The sequence below is a fragment of the Brassica napus genome, chromosome A8, assembly GCF_020379485.1.
Source record: "Brassica napus cultivar Da-Ae chromosome A8, Da-Ae, whole genome shotgun sequence".
NCBI lineage: Eukaryota > Viridiplantae > Streptophyta > Magnoliopsida > Brassicales > Brassicaceae > Brassica > Brassica napus.
Window position 1 is genome coordinate 5,110,930 of NC_063441.1, and position 25,688 is coordinate 5,136,617.

The window sequence follows — 25,688 nt, forward strand, 5'->3', positions numbered from 1 at the left end:
ATCAATATGAAATAAATTGTAGAACATCTTCACAGTTGGTGAGCAAATATGTTTGCAAATGAGCGTGCTCAGTGTCCGTAAGTCTGCGCTTTGTGAGTTTTCCACTAAGTCGTCCTATTTCCTTGAACATGCTTGGGACAGTAACATGATATGTTGCTCTCTCCCCTCTGTCATCATGCCGAGCAGGTCTTCGGTGTTTTGTATGCACTTCTGGTAGAAAATAATTTTCAGCAAAGATTGCAGTTTCTTCATTGATCACCTGTGCCACTATAGATCCTTCCACCCTGCTTTGATTTTTGACCATCTTCTTTAGATGATGCATATAACGCTCAAAAATATACATCTATCTGTACTGCACAGGACCACCAAGTTCCAATTCTCTTGCGAGATAAATAACAAGATGTTCCATTACATCAAAGAATGATGGAGGAAATATCTTCTCGAAGTTGCACATGCTGACTGGTGCGTTTGTCTTCAAATTATTAATACCCTCTTCAGTCACTACTCTGCTGCATAAGTCGCGGAAGAAAACACTTATCCCTACATAGATAGAAGACATAATTTTCATTAGTATTAAGTTTATATAAGCATAAATGTTAAATATAAAAATAAACTAAATTGTAAAAATATAAGATACCTGCAATTGCTTCATGAACATTACGTGGCAATAATGCTGAAAAAGCAAACGGAAGGAGGCACTGCATAATTACATGACAATCATGACTCTTCAAGCCAGTAAACTTTCCTTCGCTTCTATCAACGCAGTTCCCCAAATTTGAAGCATATCCGTCAGGAAATTTCACTTTATCTGTAATCCAATCAAAGAACTCTTCTTTTCTAACACCATCCAGCCGATAAATGGGAAAATGGACCGTACCGTTCTCATCAACGTGAAGTTCAGAACGATCACAGATATCGACTAAATCCAACCTTGACTTCAAATTATCCTTCGTTTTACCTTGGATGTTAAGGACTGTGTTCATCAGATTGTCGAAGAAGTTCTTCTCAATATGCATGACATCTAAATTATGCCGCAATGGATGACTCTTCCAATATGGCAGATCCCAGAAAATACTCTTTTTGTGCCAGTTATGTAGATCTCCAATCGCACTGACTCGAATGTTTTCATGTCCACCTACATCTGGCGTCCTTTCTGCATCAAAATCCCTAAACTGCTTCAACAAATCTTCCCCACTAACTTCCTCAGGTGGACCATCAAACACCTGCTTGTTCTTCGTAAACGAAGTCTTACTCCTGCGGTATGGATGATCAGGTGGTAGAAACCGTTTGTGACAGTCAAACAAACACGTTTTCCTTTCGTTCTTTAGTTGGAAAGCATCTGTGTCATCTTGACAATATGGACATGATAGCCTCCCATGTGTTGTCCATCTAGATAACATACCATATGCTGGAAAGTCACTTATTGTCCACATAAGTACTGCCCGCATCTGAAAGTTTTCTTTGCACGAAACATCGTATGTCTCAAAACCATGCGCCCATAGTTGTTGCAACTCATATATCAGTGGTTGAAGAAACACATCTAGTGATCTTTTAGGATGATCTGGCCCGGGGACGAGAATTGAGAGAAACAAAAACTCTCGTCGCATGCACAAGCTCGGCGGTAAGTTGTACGGTGTCACAATAACTGGCCATAGAGAATACTGTCTTCCATGCTTTCCAAACGGGCTGAAACCATCAATAGATAATCCAAGATAAACATTTCTTCTCTCTTCCGCAAATCTGGATATGTTAACTGGAAATGTTTCCAAGCCTTCGCATTTGAAAGATGTCTAATCTCACCATTTGTGGAATGCTCTGTATGCCATCTCATTGCTTTTGCTGTGCGCTCACATTGATACAACCTCTTCAATCTTTCCGTCAAAGGCAAATACCACATTCTTTTGAACGGGATCGAAACTCTTCCCCTCGTCTCCTGATAACGAGGTTTCCCACAAAATTTGCATACATTTCGTGTCTCATCCGCTTTCCAGTAGATCATGCAGTTGTCAATACATACATCTATCACTTCGTACGGTAGTTGAAGACCGGCAACAAGTTTCTGAACCTCGTATTATGAACCCGGTGCAAGGTTATCCTCAGGTAGAATACCTTTGACAAAATCAGTAATCGCATCCATACATTCTTCAGCCAAATTATAGTCTGTCTTAATACCCATTAATCTAGTTGCAGATGATAAGACTGAAAGACCATCTCTATAATTTTGATACAAAGGCTGTTTTCCTGCATCCAACATGTCAAAAAATCTCCTAGATTCAGGATTTGGTTCTTTCCCTCTATAATGATCATGTACCATCTGCTCAGTACCTACACCATAATCTATATCCGTTCTAGATTCTTCTAACCTAATATCAGGCTGAAGTTCACTAACAGGCTGAGGTTCGCTAGTACTACCATATTCATAACCAGTTTTCCCATGAAGGTACCAAACTTTATAATTACGTGAAAACCTTTTCATATACAAATGAGTCCAAACATCAAATTCTTTTATAACCTTATTATTATTGCAAGTAGAGCATGGACATCTTAACATACCACTTTTTGCATCTGGTTGCTGTTGAACAAGCCTCATGAATTCTCCAATCCCTTGAACGTATTCTTCCGTAAGCAAATTGGTGTTGGGATCCAAATGAGGTTTATCCATCCAAGAACGATAATAAGCTCCTGAAGACATGATTTTCACGGAATTGTTATGACTAAAGAGAAAGAAGAGAGAATGAAGTGTGAATGAGTTGAATGAGGAGGGGTTGCATTTATAGGAAATTGCTTACGGCCATCCGACGACTTTCCGATGGAATTCCGACAGATATAAAGCAGTCCGTCGGAATTCCGTCGGTATTTTCCAATCTCAAACGGCTATAAAACGGTCATATATATTTGTCGGCAACGGTCACGTGGTTCGTCGGAAATTCATCAGAAAATGCCGACGGAATACCGACGACCGTAACGGTTATATCTGTTAATCGGAATGTCGTTGGAATTTCGTCGGTATATTCCGACGAATTTCTGACGACTACAACGGTTATATGTTTTATCGGAATGTCGTCGAAAAGTCATCGGAAAATTCCGACGAATTTTCGACGACTTCAAATTTTTTGTTTTCGTTGGAAATCGGTGGAAATCCGTCAAAACCGTCCGACGACGTTGTAGTCCGTCGAAATCTCCGTCGGAATTCGGCGTGTTTTCTTGTAGTGGAGGGGTGGGCAACAGGGGAGTCAGTCAGTGAGGTATGAGACGCTAAACCGCAAACCACTGACTCAGTATGTAGCACTACGACTATGTAGGTCTAACTCTAGCATGAAACAACCACGGTGCCTAGTACACCTCACAAAACAAACATATGCCTAAAGCACAATACAAACAATGCGCTGATAGTACCAACTACTATATGCACCCCGCATTTCCTCATAAGGATATATATTATCACCAGGCGTACAGTAGTTCATCTCTGCACTACCACAATTTGCGCGTCGGCGACTGATACAAACGTCTTTGTACCCCCGCAATCTCACTGCTCGTCTACGGCTTACACAAACGTCTTTGTGCACCGCAATCACACTGCTTGTCGGCGGCTTACACAAACGTCTTTGTGCACCCACAATTACACTGCTCGTCGGCGGCTTACACAAACGTCTTTGTGCACCCGCAATCCACACAAACGGACTTATATATATATATAGCAGTTTTAACATCACTCAATTCATTCAACTGTTGAATCCTCTATTATCCTATTTCCGGTTTAACAATCAATAATAATAATAAACAAACAAGACTCTCAAACAGACTCGATTTTCAGAGACGGATCATGTTTCGAAACTAGACTTTCCATAATAGTAGTAGTAAACTAGCTCGAGATTAGACGAAATAGCCCTCATCTTAGCAACTGGCTGAAATGATCGACGGGAGATGGTCAACTGGAACACCAGAGTCAACGACTTAGGCTCAGAGTCTCAGAAAATAAAGTTTTCAAAAATGGAAACTTTTCTAAAATAGAAACTTTCCTAAAATAAAAACTTCCCTAATATAACTTATTTTCTAAATTAGAAACTTTCCGAAAATATTCTATTAACTAGAAATATGGAAGCGACAAACTTAATAGAAAAAACTCGCCGGAAGCTCGTCCAGAAATCCCGTCGGAAGCTCGCCCAGAAATTTCGCCGGAAGCGCACCCAGATTATCCATGGTAATATTTAAAATCATGTCCTATATGTAAAGTAATATTTGTTTACCATTTATGGTGATTAATTTCATTAATTATTTTGATGTAGTCTTCATTATTTTAAATTTATTTTCATTGTTATTTTCTAAATTTTGATTATTCCTTGAGAATTATTATTTTCTTTGATTAACATCGTGCATCTACTTGTAAATGTTTTGATTCTTGCTGATTTACTGTTAACTGTAATTCTTTAATATGTGTATTTCACTGTTTAACTTATCACGTAGTTACTTGTTTAAATAAAATTTGAGTTGTGTTGTATAATAAAAGGTGGGAGATGATTTTATATTTGGTATTATATATTATCTTTTATAGAAATAAAAGAGAGATGAGATGATATGTAAGAGTGAGAGAAAAAAAGAGTAGGAGAGAAGTTCATGTGTGTGTGTAATACGAGAGAGAGATGTTGTATCAAACTGATTACTTTATTTCTCAGCACATACACATCTTTTTATAGTACAAAATATAATGCTTAGTCATCTCTTTTCTACAGACACAAAGACACATGCTTATGACAAGATGGTGTTGAAGTGAGACATGCGTCTTTTGGATAATCATCTATATTATAACACTCCCCTTTGATTATCCAAGCTTGTATTACGTAGTGCCTCGTTAAAAACCTAGTCATTGAAAAACCCATTGGGACAAAAACCATGACAAGGGAAAAAAAGTACATTGTCCGTAATCTCCCCCTGAAAATAGTGGACCTAGCTTTCTTATCATAGGTCACGTAAATGCTCTTTGTTTTTCTCGAGCTCCCTTATGTACGAGAAAAATCTTGTAGGAATGTGTTTTGTTCTATCGCTTTTGATGTAGCCTTCTTTGAGTTGAGCAACACAAGCCGAGTTGTCTTCAAATATTTTCGTTGGCTTTTTCTTGTTGGTTATTCTGTTTGATTCTTGTATGTGGTGACTCATTAACCGAAGCCACACACATTCTCGACATGCTTCGTGAAGCGCAATAGTCTTTGCATGATTCGAAGATGTCGCAACCAGATTTTGTTTCTGGGACCGCCAAGAGATCGCGGTTCCACCAATTGTAAAAACCAAATCCGGTTTACGTTCGACTTTATAAATAGCATGTATCTGCAAAACCATACCAAACTCGGGGTTTCTAGGTAAACCAATCCTGAATCAATACGTATTTTGGAGAGAACTGACATGTTCTCGACGCCATTCTAATTTCCATAAATATGAAATGAGCTGTATCTTGCAAAGACATTAGTGTCTAAAACTATATTTTATCAAATACAACTTGCAAGACATATAAGCTCACAAATGCTTTATTACCATTAGCATCTCCAAAGTACTTATTTATATAAGATCTTACCTGGATCTTTTAAAATAACATCTCTTTTAACATCGAGAGATCTATTTACTATTGGAGTACTCAAAGGAGTCGCTTTATTCATACAAAAGCGTTTCAATAACCTTTTCGTATGATTTGATTGATGCACAATTATTCTTTCTCGGAGATGCTTTATCGGGAGCCCAAGACAAAACTTTGTCTTGCCGAGATCTTTCATTTCGAACTCCTCTTTCATATGAGTTCGAGCATCATGAACCTCCTTTTGAGTTCCAATTATGTTCAGGTCATCTACATATACAGCAATGATCACAAAGCCAGATGACGATTTCTTTATAAAAACGCATGGACATATCACATTATTAACATATCCCTTTTTCAAGATATATTCACTTAAGCGATTGTACCACATGCGTCCTGATTTCTTTAATCCTTATAGTGATCGCTGTAACTTGACCGAACAAATCTCCCTGGATTTTTCTTTCAATGCTCCTTGCATTTTCAATCCCTCAGGGAGTTTCATATATATAGCGTTATCCAACGATCCATACAAATATGAAGTCACAACGTTCATGAGATGCATCTTAAGATTTTTAGACGCCGTTAGGCTCATTAAAAATCTAAACGTAATTGCATCCATTACCGGGGAATACGTTTTCTCAAAATCAATTCCCGGTCTCTGAGAAAATATTTGGGCAACTAATCAGGTTTTATATCGTGTTACTTTTCTCACGAATACCCACTTATACCCAACATGATTTATATTCTCAGGCGTTATGACTTTAGGTCCAAAGACATTCCTTTTATTTAGGGAGAATAATTCAATTTGAATGGCCTTCAGCCACTACTCCCAATCATGTCTTTTTAACAAATGGACCTTGGATCGGGATCATCACTTTTATGATCGATCTCTTTGGACACAGTAAAGGAGAACATTCCATCAAAATCTTTTATCTTATAACTTTTCATCAAGGGTGTAGTTGATGGAAATCTCATACTTTTCTGTTCCCTTTTCGTCATCTGGATCATCTTTATTTGGTTCATCTTGAACCTTTTCATTTATGCCTTCTTTCAGACATTTTTCAGTATCATGTTCTTCTGGAACCTTTCCACTTATGCCTTCTTTCAGACATCTTATAATATCAGGTTCTTCTGAAACCTTACCATTTATGTCTTCTTTCAGACATCTTTTAGCATCAGTTTCTCTTTGAACCTTTCCACTTATGTCTTCTTTCAGACATTTTTTACTATCAAGTTCTTCAGGAACTTTGCAACTTTTCTCAACCAATTTCTTTCGGGGGTTTTTTATCTCTAGAACCCGCTAGTCTCCCCCTCTTTAACTGAACCCTAGGTTCATTTTATTTCCATCAGTTTGTTCTTTAGGAACATCAACTCTTGATGGAATATTTTCAGCGGGTATATCATATCGTATCTGTGAACACATTTGGTAACTGGTTTGTCAAATTATGCAAGTGCACAATTTTTTGAACTTCCAGCTCTCTTTGATTTGTAGGGGGACCAAAGTACAACAACGAATGTGTACACCATGTAATTTATTTAGGAATTTCTCAAATTTCTCCCCCTAACGCTGGAATTCATTCTCATTAAAATGACAATTGGCAAATCGTGTCGTAAACATATCACCAGTTACTGGTTCAAGATACCTTATATACGGTTTGCTCTAACTCTTCTAGAGTTTTATACATTCCCGAGAGCATCTTTAACTCTCCAGGGACTACTAAATATCAAGATGCAACTCAAGTTATTTTTGTCCTGCCAGACATTTCAATATATTGCATCTATTTTAAATTTTCTCCAGTGACCTCGGAACAAGCCGTTTTTCATACCTCAAGATCATCTTTCATTTCATTCTCTGGAGAACTATACCTTGGACTTTTGGTCCAAAAATCTCTCGTTTTTCTAACGAGCTTTATATCGAATTGATGGTTAATCAATTCACTCTACCCTCACACATAGAGGTAGATTCATAATCTTTATTTTTATAGCGCTTTTTCATTTATTTATTGTCGACAATCTATTTTCTCTTTGGTTCCATCTTTTTATCCGTACTGATATGGTTAATCGAGATCTCTTTATCATCATCGATGATTTACCCAGGTATGTGACTATTATATTAACCATATCAACGGTCTCATCATGAGATTCATCCTCTATTTATATTTTTGCTCCTTTTCGAGGACTCTTTGGAACCAAAGTGGTCTATCACGTCTCTAGCGTGCCATAGACTCATATATCGTCCGTTTAGGACACTATTATTTTTTTTTTATTGGAGCATTTTCAGCTGGAATATGAGATTTCATTATTTCATCAAAATGTCTGGCATGCATTTTGGAAATGGATTATCCTACTTTTCATTGTAATCCATTTCACATATCTCATTCCATCAGCTTATCATATGCTTCTAGCAAACTTGCGAGCATATTTCTAAGTGTCCATATACTTTATCCCTCTAGATTGTATATGTCTTTATTACATGCACAACTGCATGTTTACACCCGATCATGGGGATCATCTTACTTGAATTTACTTTATCAAGTTTTTTTTCAAGTGCGAACATAATTTTTCAATGTTTCACTCACTAGGATTCTTTAATTCTCCCCCTCGAGATGATGACACTCCATGTCTAAAATCTCGTACTGAATCCCACTCTAGAACCAATAACATATTCAGTTTTCCCATTTGGGATGAATTATGTTTCAAATCCTTTAGAGTGAGATCTTAATTTGGGGTCTGTTTAAAGAAATCACATATTATGAACTTGTTTGATGATTCATCACCATGATGGTTTTCTTTATTTTCTTGACATGCCATATGTGAAAAAACTTCTGGTTTTTCAACATTTCACAATAATGTCGATAACATTATTGGAGATGACTATATATCAGTAAACTCCAGGTTTACCACTCATTTATACAAATGCCATCCTTTTTCTTATGCATGTCTTTTCATCATAAGCTCCTCTAGAGCCAATAATATGTTTATATTACTAAATACTATACTTATTTATTTTGAGAGAAAAGAAATATTTGTTACCTTTAGTAGTCATGTACGATGACTCAATATATGCCAGGTTTATCTATCTCCATCCTGAATCTCAAAATCTTATTCAGGAAAATAATCTTCATTTCACATCGAAATTTTATTTTCATTTTCTGGACTAACCAGAAAATCTGAAACATCAAGATGAGTATTCAAGCTATGAAAGATGGTTCGGGTTCATAAGAGACGAAGTTTAGTATACTTCCTTTCTCTTTTTCTTTTTGATTCTCAATATACATCGGCTAAATATTTGGCGTACGACAACTACGTACCCAATTTTCTTTCTAGCCGTATCTATAGCAAACCTTTTATGTTTGCCTTTTATCACCCGACCACTTTTATTTTCGTGGAAGTTCTAATTATTTCGCATGGACGGAATATTCTTCCTCGTCCACTTCCACGATCACGATAGGGGGTTTCAACCGCATCTACACCCTCGTCCTTTTCTAATAGGACTGACTTGATGGTTTAGTATCATGATTTCGCTTTCCTTTTTTTTCAGTTTTCAAGGAGGATGTTCATCAACTCCAACTATTTATTGAATCCTTTCTTTCAAAGATTTAATTATTCAAAGATCTTTTAGATCTTTTCTCATGATACACCTTATCTTATAAACCATCATTGAAGTGGTGTAAACTATCATGGCTTTATTCTTTTCTCATCCGATATTGTTTCAATTTATCGATGATTTCTCAAAGCTCATTTTCTCTCAGGTGCATATTTGCACCCACTGCCCAAGTCTTATAATTATTTCTCGTAATATCAAGGGCATCTATTTTGAGCTTTGTCAAATTTGACATGATAGCCGTATTGATAGAATAATAATATAATAAAGACGAGAATTTAAACGCAGAAATTAAAGGCATAAAATAAATGCATAAATTAAATTGCATAAATTTAAATAGCATAAATAAAATCGGAAGGCTCAGCCTACCACATGATCCGAGGAGTCATAGACTACCATATTGATCATTTTCCAAAGTCCGAGGAGACATGGTCTACCATTTTGACTTTTACTTATTTCAAGGTCCGAAGAGACTTAGTCTACCATTTTTGACTTTTTCTTTTTATTTACGGAGGTAAAACCTTTCACGTAAATTTTTTTTTTCAATTAACGGAGGCAAAGCCTACCACGTGTTTCTCTGATCGTGAAGGCATAGCCTACCATAACGATCAGTCGGGAAAGGCATCGCCTATCATCCCAGAAAATAGACGGAGAAGGTCCAGCCTCTCACTCCGAAACAATAATAAAATTTAAATAAATTAAGTATATTGAAACACATAAATTTAAACATTACCTCGGCTGGTTTAAGAACTTTCGGATTGATAAATCTCAGTTGGTCAGAGCTTCGTGCTGATAATGTGTTGTATAATAAAAGGTGGGAGATGATTTTATATTTGGTATTATATATTATCTTTTATAGAAATAAAAGAGAGATGAGATGAGATGTAAGAGTGAGAGAAAAATGAGTAGGAGAGAAGTTCATGTGTGTGTGTAATACGAGAGAGAGATGTTGTATCAAACTGATTACTTTATTTCTCAGCACATACACATCTTTTTATAATACAAAATATAATGCTTAGTCATCTCTTCTCTACAGACACAAAGACATATGCTTATGACAAGATGGTGTTGAAGTGAGACATGTGTCTTTTGGATAATCATCTATATTATAACAAGTTGGATATTTTTAATATATTTTATTTAGACTAAAATGTTGTGGCGTAGATAATTAATTTTCTTTCCATTTTATTTCTTTTAGTTTTATTAAATATTCTATTTTAATTTGTGGAATATCAATTTAATCATTTATATCTAATAAGAACTGCTTATACTATCTTTAACTATCACATTTATTATTTTACAATTGCATAGGTTGTCAGATAATTCTTGTGATTCTGATTAAGAATCGCTTGAATTTCCTTTTTCGTCTATTGAATTATCACTATCTGTTTCTTCTGATAGTTCTGATTATGATATTAATACTTTAGTTAATCTTTTTTGAGTATCTGGTTGATTTTGGATTATTTCATTTATTTTCTTTTTTCATCTTACATTTGTGAATCTATGTCCAGGTCTTCAAAATTCCAACATACTATTTTTGTGCATGTTGGTTTATATTTTTTATTATTGTTTGGATAATAAAAATTAGTTGATTTTCTGTTAATTTTTTATATATATGGTATTGTTTTGTATTAATAGGTTTTCCTTGTCTATATTTTAATCGTCTCATTTTTGAAAGGGGATTAAGTCTATTATAGCCATATTGTTCACAGAATGAACCCATTTTTACTTTGAATTTGAATTTATCATTACGTTTTATCTTTATATTCTTGACATTGCTAATCTTTCTTTCTTTATGAATTCAAATAACTGACTGTATGTAATTGTATTCGAGGGAATAGGTTGTCCTCCGGAATAAACTTTTAGTTTGTTGATTAGTTTTTCTGAAAAGACGGCAATCATTAGATAAACCGTTCTTTGCGGAAATGTTGATTTCAATCATTTCTTTGAAATATGTTGGTTTTAAAAATATATTTATACCACTTAAGATCTCCTAATATCTTAAATTTGTTAATACAATTTTTTACTTTCTAATTATTTTGCTGGATTACTAATAAAGTGCATTGTTAGAGTTGGATTAATACTTCGACCGCATTTTGGTGTTCTACTTCTTCATAAAAACCATCTACGTTTTCTACTCTTTTGGTTTCAACATGATCAAGTATTGATTCTTGCGTAATTTAATCTAGTGAATTGCCCCACCAATATTTTAATGCCTCCATCAATTCCAGTTACTAGAATAATACATGCTTGTTTATCAGTATGACCTCAGCTTTAAATGCTACTAGGTGACCGGTCCGCACCCTGTGCGGACATAAGAACATGACCGGCCCGCACCCTATGTTCTCTCTCGGTCCGTACCTCACGAGAGGGAACACAGTAACGTCAGTATGAAGAGGCAGATATTGTGTGTATGTATAATTGCAACGTCACAAAATATTTTGTGTGTTTACGAAGATACTTTCATTCAAAAAATAGAATAAATAGTGTATAGTCTTAGAAGTAACAGATTTTATATTATCATTAATTAGAATTGTATTGTATATGTTTCGTAATTCTTTATTTTAGGTGAATAATATTATTTTCCATAAATAATAAACAAACATGTACGTAGACATAATAAAAGAAAATATAATAAAAATCAAAATATTATCCATAAATAATATAAATTATGAAGTACATTTCTCGATAAAGAAAACAAATTCAATTAGAAACTTGTAAAAAACTAAATAAATTTTGTAAGCAATTTGACAGGTTAACATTATTTGATAGATTTATAAATTTCTAAATTTTATTGAACATGCAATAATATTAAATTGACATACCTTCATCGGTCTCCTAACTCATCACAACCCATCTAGCAAATATAAAAAATAAATAATTGCAACAGTTTATTTATTTTAAAATTTGTATTTGAAAAAAAAAGTAGATTAAAATTACGTACCGTGACTACGAAATATTCTGAAAAACTTGTTTGTAGACAACATTCAATATTTTTGTCTGCGTCCTCCCTTCTTTACCAGTTATTAGGATTTTTAATCCAGATCTCGACTTAACTCTTGAAAGTGCAACTTTGCCTTGCATTTTGTAAGCATTTTATAAATTATTTTAAAATTATGATAAATTTATTCTTTAAACAACGATAAATAATTTAAAAATAATATTAAACATTTTTGTATTTTGTAATATTTAAAATAGTTATTATATAATTATATTCGAACACAATTCATCAAGTAGAGTATAAAAATATTATAATTATCTTATATAAAATTTCGTTCATTGTATTTTATAGTTTATAAATATTAAAAGTAATAAACAAAACATTATTAATCTTTCTATAATTTCGAATTAGTTTCAATAAATTGTTATTTGTAATATTCGTTAGATTATATGACAAGTGATGTTAAATGATTTTAGACTTATCTTAAATTTTTAGATCTAAATTAAATAAATAAAAATTTAAAACAATCGACCAATCAAATTATAACAATTTCTTGAAACTTCACCTATAAACCCCAATCTGCGATAGATCAGTCCACGAGATTCACAAAAAAAATCTAAATCCCTTACAGGTTGGGTTACTTAAACGTAGATTTGTCAATTTGACATATATGCACCATGTTGGTAAGTTGACCACGATTATTGGTGGAACTAATATTCGGTCTAATAAAAAAGGTAGCTGGTTCGATTATTAATTTTCTAGGTTTTTTTACTGCTTTGAAAATGACCTCATGAATTAAATAAAAACGCATAATGCTAGCTTACTTATAAGATAGTATATTCAACAAAAAAAATGATATAAGATAGTATTACTAAATGATACTATGTAATACTTTCCCCGGACTATATTCAACAAAAAAAGAGAAAGTACTAAAGAACCTCTTCAATAACTGCTTTAACTTGGTGAAGCTTCTCAGCATGTTCAAGGTCTTCTGGATCACTATCACTCTCACGACCTGGTCTACATATAAAAAAAGGAAGACCATATTGTCGTTACCAGTATTCAACACATGGAAAGGATAGATCAGACATGCTTTTTGGAGACAAGACACAAAGAGTTGAGTTCATGGTTCTACCTTGTACGGGGAACTAACATTCTTGTTGCATCTAATAGGTCTTGCAACTGGACTGCACTTTTTAGTTTTGTCTACAAAAAGAAAAAAAATATATATAAAATGAATCAAGACTCTGATAAAAGATGGATGACAGAAAAGCTGGAGCCTCTCGCACCTCAGCTCTTGGCTTTCCATCATTGTACTTCAGCATCAGGTTTAACAGTTTCTCCTCTGTAACATTTAGTTTCACCTTCTGTTTTGGAGTTCGATCGCCATGGTCATGTAATTACAAAATTTTAACAGATAGAAGTATAGAGGAGATAAAGGTGATTTATATGCTAAGAAAACATACTGTCGAATAACAGCAATGACACAACGTAGCTCTTCTGAGTTCCCATTGCCTTGGCGGGTTAGTCCTTTATTAGGTTGTACATGTTTATTGAACTTCCAAGGTAAAGTGAGTGGCAGAGTCGATGAAAGATGAGGAGCCTTTGCGTCTAAACACATTTTTCTTAGCACACAAGCAGCATCGTCGTAATACCTTAATAGTATGAGAGGAGAGATTTTTGAATAATACTTTAAAGAATGAAAAGAGAATGTTTGTATTTTAAGACCATGGGTGGCTCCTATATATATACAGTCGATTTATTTCTCATATTAATGACGCACAATATTTTGCACAATAAATAATGAAATCGTTTAAAGAAAGATATTAAATGTGTATTGTCAAAAAATGATTTGCATATGATATGATTTTAACTTGCGCAAGTAATTCATATTAGAAAGGTAAGTTATTAAAAAAAAACAACCTAATTAGAAACATTAAAATATTTTGTAAGCAATATAATAAATATGATATCAACATGCGCAAATTTACCGTTTGAATAATAAGGAAAGTTTTTAATATTTGTCTTAATTCTAAATCTTGCCCAAGGGTAAACTAAATCGAAAATATTTAATGATTTCAACTTGCGCAAGTAATCCATATTGTGAATAAGTGATTTGCATATTTAATGATTTCAACTTGCGCAAGTAATCCATATTAGAAAAGTAACTTATTAAAAACAAATTTTGTCAATAAGTTATTTGCATATTTAATGATTTCAACTTGCGCAAGTAATCCATATTAGAAAGGTAAGTTATTAAAAACAAACAACCTAATTAGTAGGGGTGGGCACTTTACCCGATATCCGAAGTGGCACCCGAACCCGATCCAAAAATGCATGTCAAGTTTTTTATTTAAAAAATTAACAAAAAGTTACATCCAATTTTTTTTAAAAAATAACTAAATTAATGCATTTTTAGTTTTAAATTTTTATGTCCAAATCTATTAACCATTCAATCTATTAAAAATAAAAAATTAGTTAACTGAAAGTTATATTTTTAAATATAAGAAACTTGAGAAATAAAAATTTTAATTTTTTTTTTCAAAATCTAAATATCTGAACCTGATCTGAAATAACCGAATCCGAACTAAAAATACCCAAACCCGACCCGAAGTACAAAAATACCCGAACGGGTTCTACACCTCTATACTGAAATACTCGAAAATCCAAAATACCCGACCCGAACCCGAACGGGTACCCGAATGCTCACCCCTACTAATTAAAAACATTAAAATATTTTCTAAGGAAATGTAATTAATATGATATCAATATGCGAAAGTTTACTGTTTTAATAATAAGAAAAGTTTTTAATATTTGTATTAGCCCAAGGCTAAACTAAATCGATAATTATTATCCCTTAGCTATATATGGGCTTAACGAAATCGACAATAGTTTTGGGCTTTTATACATAAGTGATTGATTAAAATAAATAAAAAATAAAATTCAAAAAAATCGACCAATAAAATTATAACAATTTTTCTGAGAAGTTCTATATTAATGACATGTCAGCAGAAATCACTAAAGTGACTTCTCTTTTAATGTATAGGAGGATATCGGCCATTCCCCTTTCTTGAAATAAATTAATTACTTCATATTACGAACGTCCATCAATATTCAATTTATATATATATATATATCTTCTCCAGTTTATACATTATTAGAATTTTTATGGTGTTCTTCAAATAATATATCAGGTGGAGTATGCTGTGAATAATAAAGATTTTTAAATCTCATTAATTTTTTTATTCGATTTATTTCTTGATTATCATTTTCTGACTGTAATGATGTTTGGAAAGATTCATTATCATTTTCATCTATAATATTAATTCCTTTATTTTTATCTAATCTATCTAATATAGTTGTAATTAATTTTAAGATTTCATTCTCAGGAAAAATAATTTGTCTTGATATTGGTTTAAAGATTGGAGTGGTTATAGATGAAAATGGATGTTGAGTACTTTGGCTAAACTGGTCTAATTTATTATTTTCATTCATCTATGTTGTCTACTTGTTTAGAAATTGTGTACAAAAATTGGCTTTGACAATTATTTGTTGATATATTAATATCTTGTAGGACTCTCGGATCCCTATCATCTTTATTAGCTCTTGGTTTAAAAGGTATGCCAATTATTTCGTCGTTTTGATTTATTTATTTTTAAATCTTTTAATGGTGAATGAATTGATTTAATTTTATTACCATCTACTTGTTCTCATACTTGACTTAAAGATGAACTTGTATTAATTATTTTAAATGGATAATTTATATTATAGGGGATTGAATATGTTTCAAACCATATAAAATGGAATATTTCTTTTTTTTTTAGCATCATGCAATTATACCATTTTTTTTCAAATGCAGCGAAATCTTCTATCTACTCTGCAGGTTAGAACAAGTTGTTGCTGCATCAAAGTGCTGAGATGCAGGGTCTCTCTGTTGGAATGTTGCCATTTCGGTATCTTGGGCTCCCATTGACGACTAAAGCATGGACCAGATTAGATTATGAGCCACTCACTGATCAACTCGATACAGGTTCTTAGCGTGGACCCATCGGTCCATATCTTTTGCGGGTCGGCTTCAGCTCATAAAGTCGGTCATCTCTAGTGTGATTAACTTCTGGTGCACAGCCTTCATCTTGCCAAAAGCTTGTCTAGATGATATAGAGAGTTTATGTAGTGCTTTTTTTTGGTCTGTCTCACCTAATTCACATCATAAGGTAAATGTAGCTTGGAGTGATCTTTTTTTACCAACAACAGAAGGTGGTTTGGGGATTCGGAAACTTAGAGAAACATCAACAGTTTTCGCATTGGGTCTGGTATGGAAGCTCTTCACCTTGTGTGGCTCTCTTTGGGTTGCTTGGACTCAGGTTGAGTTAATGAAGAAAGGGTTGTTTTGGGAGGTTAAAGACTCAAATAAGGGGTCTTGGTTGTAGAGAAAACTGTTGAAACTAAAGCCAATGGGGAATGTGTTTCTGCGCTTTGATGCTCAGAATGGGGAATCAACCTATTTCTGGTTAGATAACTGGTTAGGTACGGGTCGCCTCATTGATAAAACATGAGATTTGGGACCGACGTATCTTGGGATCCTTAGGCAGGCCTTGTACGGATGGGGAGTGGAACATTAGAAGGCGAGGTAGGAGAGTTTTCAGTGCTGTCTATGATGAGATGAGAGCGCGGGGAAGCCAATTTCAGACGCCGGGAAAGATGTTATACTTTGGAGACATGGAGATGACGACTTTAAGGATCACTTCTCTACTTTGAGAACGTGGGATCAGATTAGGGACAGGAATCAGGAAGTCCCATGGCATCGTTTTGTTTGGTCTCCTCAGTAAGTTCCGCGACAGACTTTCATTGTCTGGTTGGCTTTTAAGGACAGGTTATCAACCGGTGTTCGAATGAGGCAATGGGGGATCACTCAAAGTTGTTTGTTTTGTGGAGAGAAGGATGAAAGCAGGGATCATCTGTTTTTTGCGTGCCCTGTCACATTCACCATTTGGATTACTTTAACAGCCAACTTGCAGCATCACCGGACTGGTCCACCATGGTGACTTCTTTGCTGCGATCGAGGCGACATTTTTTGGATATTATCCTGTTGAAGCTAGTCTTTCAAACTAGTATTATTTCATTTGGAGAGAAAGGAACTCGAGGCTACACCAGGGGGCTTGGCTGACCACTGAGGTAATGATACGTCGTATTGATAAACTCATTAGAAATATAATTCAGTCTTTGAAATATTGGGGAAATCTTAAATTGGATGGGCTTTTTCGAAGATGGCTTGAGGTTTATACAGGTTGAGTGATTTGGAGAATATGATCTCCTTTTGTTTTTGAGTTATAATTAGCTTTCAATTTTCATTGTAAATGCCCATTCATTCTTTGATTAATAAATATAAAGATTAATCAAAAAAGAATTATACCATTTTTCTCTAAATTTATTTGTTTGTTCTTCAGTGAATATTTTGAAATACTAATTACTTTTTTCTTCATTTTCTTCTGAATAAAAGTCTTCTTTAATGTATTGTTTATCAATTTCATATTTTTTGGTTATGACATTTATGTATTTAAAGTCAGATGATGTAGGAATTTGTTCCGGTTCAGCTACAGGTACTTTGAAACTCTACTTGAATTGTTTTGTATAATATCTTGGTTTACACTTTCTGGTTCCGTATCTGCACTAGATTGACCAGTACGGTATTTGGAAAAAAAAGCTCTTGAATTATATGAACTAATTTTGGGTGGAAGTGGATCTCTATAAGATACAAGTTAAAAGAATGTTTTCCATCTTTTTGTTCAATATTTTTGTTCAATATTTTTTTGTTTAAAATTTCTAAGGGGTTGAGTAACTTTAATTTTCCATTGATATGGAATAGTTATGGCATCCCACTTTAATTGTTTGGGTGCGTTTGTAGCTGTTGGAGTGTCTTTACTATGAACATCTAAAGACATCTAAAATTGTTGTTTCTCCTTTATCTTGTAATAAACATCTTGTTTTAAATCAGAGGTTGATTGTTTAAAATAAATCTGGTAGAGTAACAAATATCAATGTCGTTTATTTTAGAACTAGGATAAGACCCGCGCCTTGCGCGGGATTAAGTTATTCTTTTTATTATATTTTGGAGAATGAAACAATAGTTTGGCTTCATTTGGATTAGGGGTGTTCAATCCGAATATCGGGTTGGTTTCGGTTCGGTTCGGTTTTTTTCGGTATTTCGGTCAGTAAAATATAATTACTATTCTAAAACCATATTTACTTTGACTTTAGTCTTTCACATACTTTTGAAAGATTTCAACTGGACGACTAAATTGATCAGCCAATCTTGTTGCTTTAGATCATTAGTATTTATTTATATATATATATATATATATATATATATATATATTATTTAGTTTGAATATTTATTAAATAAAAATTCATATGCGTTATATTTTATGATCATTTGTAACTTATTATAACAAAAAAAAATCTATTGATCAAAAATTTTCAGAGTGGGAATATTCAAATTTCTAATAATATATAAACGTTTTGAAAAATTCAAAATATAACATATAAGAAAAAATATAAATTTTTTATTATATATTTAATGTGATTTTTTAATATCTTTCAATAATATAAAATTAAAAAAAAACTAAGATACCAAAATTGTTATCAAATATTTATTATTCATAATAATTAATTTTCATATATACGTTAATCATATTAGGTAATTTCGTAGTTTCTAATTAAGGAAAGTGCAAAAACAAATTTGATAGATTATTTATCAATTCGATAGTTAGTTTAATAAAAAATATAATGTAAGTTAAGATAGTTCAACCTATTTTTCTAAGAATAGTATATTTTATATAGTCATTTAATAAATGAGAATTTATAATCATACAGTTCTATGATCATTCATATCATTTTATAACTGAATATTTAAATCATCGATAACAAAATTTTCAATGTGAAATCTTTAATAAGTTTATAATTTATAAATGTTTTTGAAAATTCATTGAAAGTTTTAATATTAAAATATTTATGTAATCTTATGGTATATAGTATAATATATATATATATATATATATATGTGTGTTTTATTTTTAAATGATATTTTTTACTCATATGGTTTTAAAATCATGTGTATCTTCTTATAATATTAAATAAAAGTTCATATTAATACAATTTTATGATCATTTGTAACTTATTATGACAAAAAAATAATCTATTGATCACAAAATTTTCAGAGTGGGGATCTTCAAATTTCTAATAATTTATAGACGTTTTGAAAAATTCAAAATATAACATATAAGAAAAAATATAAATGTTTTTATTATATATTTAATGTGATTTTTAAATATATTTTAAAATATAAAATTAAAAAAAGAACTAAGATACAAAAATTGTTATCAAATATTTATTATTCATAATAATTAATTTTCACATATACGTTAATCATATTAGGTAATTTCGTAGCTTTTATTTAAGGAAAGTGCAAAACATTTTTTGGTACGTTATTTATCAATTCGATAGTTAGTTTTATAAAAAGTGTAATATAAGTTAAGATGGACCAACCTATTTTTCTAAGAATAGTATATTTTGTATAGTTATTTATTAAATAAGAATTTATAATCATACGGTACTATGATCATTCATATCGTTTTATAACAAAATATTTAAATCATCGATAACAAAATTTTCAATCTGAAATCTTTAATAATTTTATAATTTATAAATGTTCTTGAAAATTCATTGAAAGTTTTAATATTAAAATATTTATGTAATCTTATGGTATATAGTGTTTAATCTATATATATATTTATTTATTATTAAATGATATTTTTTACTGAGTCATTCTTGGGTTCACTCCCCAGGGTGAACCTCTAGATTCACCAACCAATAGGATTTCATAATTTCAAATTCGATATCTTTTAAAAAAGGAAACAAAATATTCTCAAATTATATTATGTTTTTAAAATAAAAAAGTAAAAAAAAGATAATAGTTACAGAAAAAAGAATTAAAAAAAAATATATTTTTAATGTTCTCAACAAAACACTAAACCCTAAATCCTAATTCCTAAATTCTAAATCCTAAACCCTAAACCCTTGGATAAACCCTAAACCCTTGGGTAAACCCTAAACCCTTTGGTAAACCCTAAACCCTTGGATAAATCCTAAACTCTAAATAAAAAACACTAGAACTCTAAACCCTAAACGCTTGAATGTTTTAATATATAGTGATTTTGATTTAGAATTTAGGATTTATCCTAGAGTTTAGGGTTTATCCAAGGGTTTAGGGTTTAGGATTAAGGGTTTAGGGATTAGAATTTAGGGTTTAATGTTATGCTAACGAAAATATTATTTTTTGTAATTATTACTATTTTTTTTTTACCTTTTAATTTTAAAAACATAATATAATTTGACAATATTTTGTTTCCTTTTTTAAAAGATATCGAATATAAAATAAAACAATCTTATTGGTTGGTGAACCTAGAGGTTCACCCTAGAGGGTGGACCTAAGAATAAGTTTTTTTTACTCATATGGTTTTAAAATCATGTGTATCTTCTTATAATAAAAATGTTAACCATTGATCATTAATTTTTAACATAATAATTTTAATAGTTTTAGTCATTTATTGTCGTTTTTAAAAATTCAAAATATAACATATACGAAAAAATCTAAATTTTATTTTTATAGCTAATTTGATTGTTTAATTTATTTTAATAATATAAAATTAAACAAAAAATGATGGAGGAGATATAAATTGTTATCAAATCTTTATTATTAAAAGCATTAATTGTCATATATATATTAGTCATTTATGGTAATTCCGTAGGTTTTATTTAAGGAAAGAAAATAACATATCATATCATTATATCATATAGTTTGACCAACTTATGTATCTAACAACATATAAAAATCGAATGTGGACCTACTTATTTTTCAATTGAATGTAATTGACTACCTAATTGAGTGCCACCTATGCATTGGGGCCTCTTTTAATTAATACAAAATTGAGGTTACATCTTTTCAAATGTTCCTCAATTAATATATAGGGGATTTGAATTCTGGTAAATGAACATTTAATGTTAGGGTATTTAGTATTAGCTGGGTCATGTAAACTTACTTGAAAGTTAGGAGCGTAATTAAAGTATACTAGGTAATAACCCGCGCCTTTCGCGGAATGTGATTATTAGTTTTGATATTTTTTTAAAGAGACATTAATTTGTTTAATCTGGATTTCGGTTCGGTTTTAGGTTGTTTTTTTTAATTTTTAATTTCCTAAAATATAACTGTCATTTTAAATCAATATTTATTTGGTTTGTTCGGTTAAAATGTTTGATGTTTTTGGTTTTTTTTTTTCTGTGATAATCAAAAATTACTATTATTTGTTTGTTCATGTTATGAATCTTAGATAGTCCTGATGTCGAACCAATGGTTTCATATTATAGTTTCTAAACGGATAATAGTTAAAAAAAAGAAAAGAAAATTATTCAGACAAATCATTTTACTACAATTTGTTCGATAGTGAAAGAAGCATTAAGAAAAAAAAAGAATATTTTAACTTCCAAAAAATTAGATATTTCAGTTGTGGTAAATACTTAGTTATAAGGTGCTCACGTCAATGTGCACATGTATGTGTATCTAAAAGTATATAAAGATGGTTGATAAATATATAAAGATATTGTTAATTAATATTAAATGAAATTTTTTTCAAAATAATACATGAAAAATAAAATTCTTAAAATGAAATTATTTAAAAACAAAAATTTTGTAAAATTTATATAAACTATAATATATAACTTATATATAATTCTTTAAATATATGTATATACATGCATATAACGGATCAAATTGGACATATGCTCCTATAAATATTGATATTTGTGATTTTTTTTACGGACATTGCATTTTAGTATTTGATTTGCTTTGTATAGTAACGGATATCCGGATTTTTCGGTTCAAATCAAAACGGATCACGAAGCGAATAAAAATTTATGAATAATTTGTCCAGCTATATTCGTAAACAGTAAAAATAACGTAAAGAAGAACCATGCATGTGAGTTTTCTATTAAAAACGTAAAGTACATAGTGTGAACATAATTATGTAGAGTTTGGCTGAGAAGCTTTCTACATGTGACATATGTCCAGTTTAGTGTGAACGCATTTATTATAATTTTTCTCCTTTAATATATATGGGATAGCTCCGCTGCATAAGTTAGATTGGACTGCTCCAAGGAGTAAATCTTAAAATTTTAGCTTCGCTGCATAAGTTAGATTGGACTGCTCCAAGGATAGAATCTTAATATTTTAGCAAAGTTTTATCTCTTAATAAAACAAGGGGATTGGTGAATCTTTTCCGGTTCTTGATAAAGGCTTTATAGCAACTTGTATTAAAACATAATGGATATAATTGAATTCTTTTTGTCTATATTTATTTAAAACTAGTGAAGATAATAGTTTACTCTCCTCAAATTTATTTTGGAGAGATAGAGTTTGCTCATGTTCTTTTATTGAAGAAGCAGTTTTAATATAAAAAGTACATATTTGATATATAGGTTATGGGTTGATATGAGGTAAATAATCTTTTGATATTTCTTGATTGAATGAGGTTATTTTTGACAAAGTTTTCTCTTGAATTAATTGTTGCATATGATGCAGAGGTTGATGCATGTTTTGATTAAAAAAGTTTTCTAAACAAAGACACCATTAATCATGCTAAATTTAAACTCATACTAAAAAGATACTAATCGGTTCTATGTCGACAAAAATGCAGCTTGCCAACGGTCTTACTGCCTTTCTTTAGACTTGTTGCCTCGAATACATACAGGGACAGTGTTTCCATAGATGGAAAATAATCTATGTAGATGAGTTTAAACTAGATTGATTATACAGAGATCTTCTTTTTAAAACCTTTTAATAAAGGAAATCATGCAACAAATTGCATCGAGTTTGAAAATGTTCGTAAGTGTTTTTCATAGCTTGAATAATTATTTTGGCTCTGATATCATTTAATTTATTGGTCTTATTGTTGTTGTATTAATAACATGTATAATTTCTCTGTTCGAAAACGCGCTCAAGGCGGCCGATTCCGCGGCGGTGAAGCGCTTGGTGGCCTCTTACAATCCCGATTTTTGTCTGTTCGGGACAAAACTCGAATCTAGTAAAAAAATCATCAGCTCTTTCGTTTTAATGTAAATTTCAGTGTTATTAGATGGATTTATCATTATTTGTTACAAATTTAAAGATAAAAGAAGAAGAAAAGGAGTTAAGTCTGTGAAAAAAATGGCTGTTGTCGACATTACGCTCAGAAAAATACCATGTCTAAAAGAAGGAAATTATTACGAAATTACGCTTTTAGCCATCATTAAAAGGAAAACAATAATAAAACGGGCACAAACAGCATTTTGGGCTTCGAACTCGGGTTCAACGGGACATATAATCAATCATTTACCAACTCGGCCAGTACATATCATTGTATTCTTATTTTTTTTAAACAATAACTAAACTATGATAATAAACCTACCGGCTCGGAAAACCAAACCGGTGGAGTAGAATCAACATAAAACACAGCTGAAGGGGAACTCCGAGCACCTCATGCAAGCTTGTCCGCCACTAGATTAGTTGCTCTTGGTATATGTCGAATCTTGAAGGAAGGGAAGAAACACTTACTGCGTCGAAACTCTTCCATATGTGTAGCAAAAGTTGGTCATTCGTTAGGTGATGACACCATCTTCACCAATTGAGAACAGTCTGTTGCGAAAACTATGTCTGAAAAATCAAGGGTCTTCATGCACTCCATAGCCCATATCAAAGCTTCACATTCGGCATGTAGAGCTGATAAGCTTCTTCGGAGATTCATCGCCCCCATCATTTTCTCATCTGATCCTACTTCTCTGCAGAACCATCCCTGCCCCGTGAATTTGTCATTCTCCTTCCATGCACCATCTATAAAACAGATTCTTGACTGTCCCGATGCTTGTCATTCAAAGTTTTGTGGGCCCAAAACTTGTCTTTCTGGAATTGTAGTCTGAGCCTCCGCCCATACCTCGCTCTCCACTTCTGCATATCTAAGTATTTCCTGAGGATTTCCATCCCTATTATTGAAAACATATGTTAAGATTATTATGTTCGATTTTGATGGTTGTGTATATATTAAAAAGTTGCGGTGTATAGCATATTATATAGTTTGGATGAGGTTTATGTGGTTTTCTAGTTTTATAGTGTTTACAATTGTGAATCCATAATTGGCATTTGTTCATGTTTTTAACGTGTTTTGATTTTTAATATTTATAAGATATTGTGGCATTTAACTTCTTCTATTGAGGTTTTTGTTTAGACCATTTCCAATGTGTTTTTTTTTCTCTAAAAAAGACCAACTATATAATAGAGATGATTTTCTCTCTAATATATTCATCTATTTCTTCCTCTAAAAATAATATTTTTAAAATATTACTTTTTATTTTAGAATTAACACTTTTTGCTTATAAATATTAAAATTGACATATTCATTATAATTTTTGAAAAATCTTAAAATTTCAATATTATTTAAAATAAATATCTTATTAGAGAAAGACATTATACAAAAAAAATGTAGACATTATATAACCATCAACACTATACAAAAAGAATTAAAAAGTAGATATTATCTAACTAAAAATATCACTTGTTAAATAAAAATTAGACTTTTAAATAAAATAATAATATTTTTTTTTCTAACTCTAAAAATAGAGAATTATCATGTAAACCAAAAAAGGATATGTTTTATATGTAAAATTATTTATTTATTCATAAATATGTTTTCAGTTATAATAACAAAAGTTAAAAGACTTTGACAAAAAAAAAACTATTGTGTAAATAAAAAAGCATACTTCTATTATAGAGAAATGCTATTTTTTCTCTCTAAATATAGAGAAAAAATAACAATCTCTATTTTATAGAAAGAAATATGGGTGGATTTGAGTAGATTTTATTCTATTATAGCATATAGAGGGAAAAATAGCAATGAGCCGCTAACACATTTTCATTTTCATTCATGTATGCATTTGATTATTTTGTTCATATGGTAGTTGAAATGTGGACATTTTCACTTTTTTATGGTCACATGCAAGAAGAGATATTGAAATTAAAAAAAAAACCTTTGAATTGGAACAATATGAGACGACGAAGCTGGATACTCCTTGCCATTACCCGTTTGGATCAATTTTCTTTTTTTGGAGTTTGGTTTCAAGGTCTGAACTCGATCTAGATGTGGATAGCCATTCTGTTGGAAAAAAAATTCAAAAGCTTTTAGGATTTCTAAGGGTTTACAGGATGAAGACTTACTCTTTTTACAGCTGGAGATCCACCGACTTGTTGAGAAAAAAATATGCGTTGAATGAGGAGTCGTGGGGGTTGAAAGAGTTAAGAATATCGTTAGTAACAACAAAGGCGGTATCTATAACGGTATCGAAGAGAAGAACATAGACGAAAGGACACAAAGGCTGCTAAATACTGAGATTCATCATTAAGATTAGTTTCACATAACCCTCCCGAAACACCATTGTCGCTTTAGATGAATCACTATTTGCAGCAATATATATAAAATCAAACCCTATATTTTTTGTGT

At 31.7% G+C, this 25,688-nt stretch overlaps 1 long non-coding RNA gene across 1 annotated transcript; it reads right to left on the reverse strand.

The window, feature by feature from the left end:
- Positions 1 to 13,073: 13,073 nt before the first annotated feature.
- Positions 13,074 to 13,803, reverse strand: LOC106433144. The gene is made up of 3 exons (XR_007315353.1): positions 13,398 to 13,803; positions 13,244 to 13,314; positions 13,074 to 13,128 (listed from the first exon to the last, which is right to left on the reverse strand). It is a non-coding gene; the product is annotated as an uncharacterized LOC106433144 (long non-coding RNA).
- Positions 13,804 to 25,688: the final 11,885 nt, after the last annotated feature.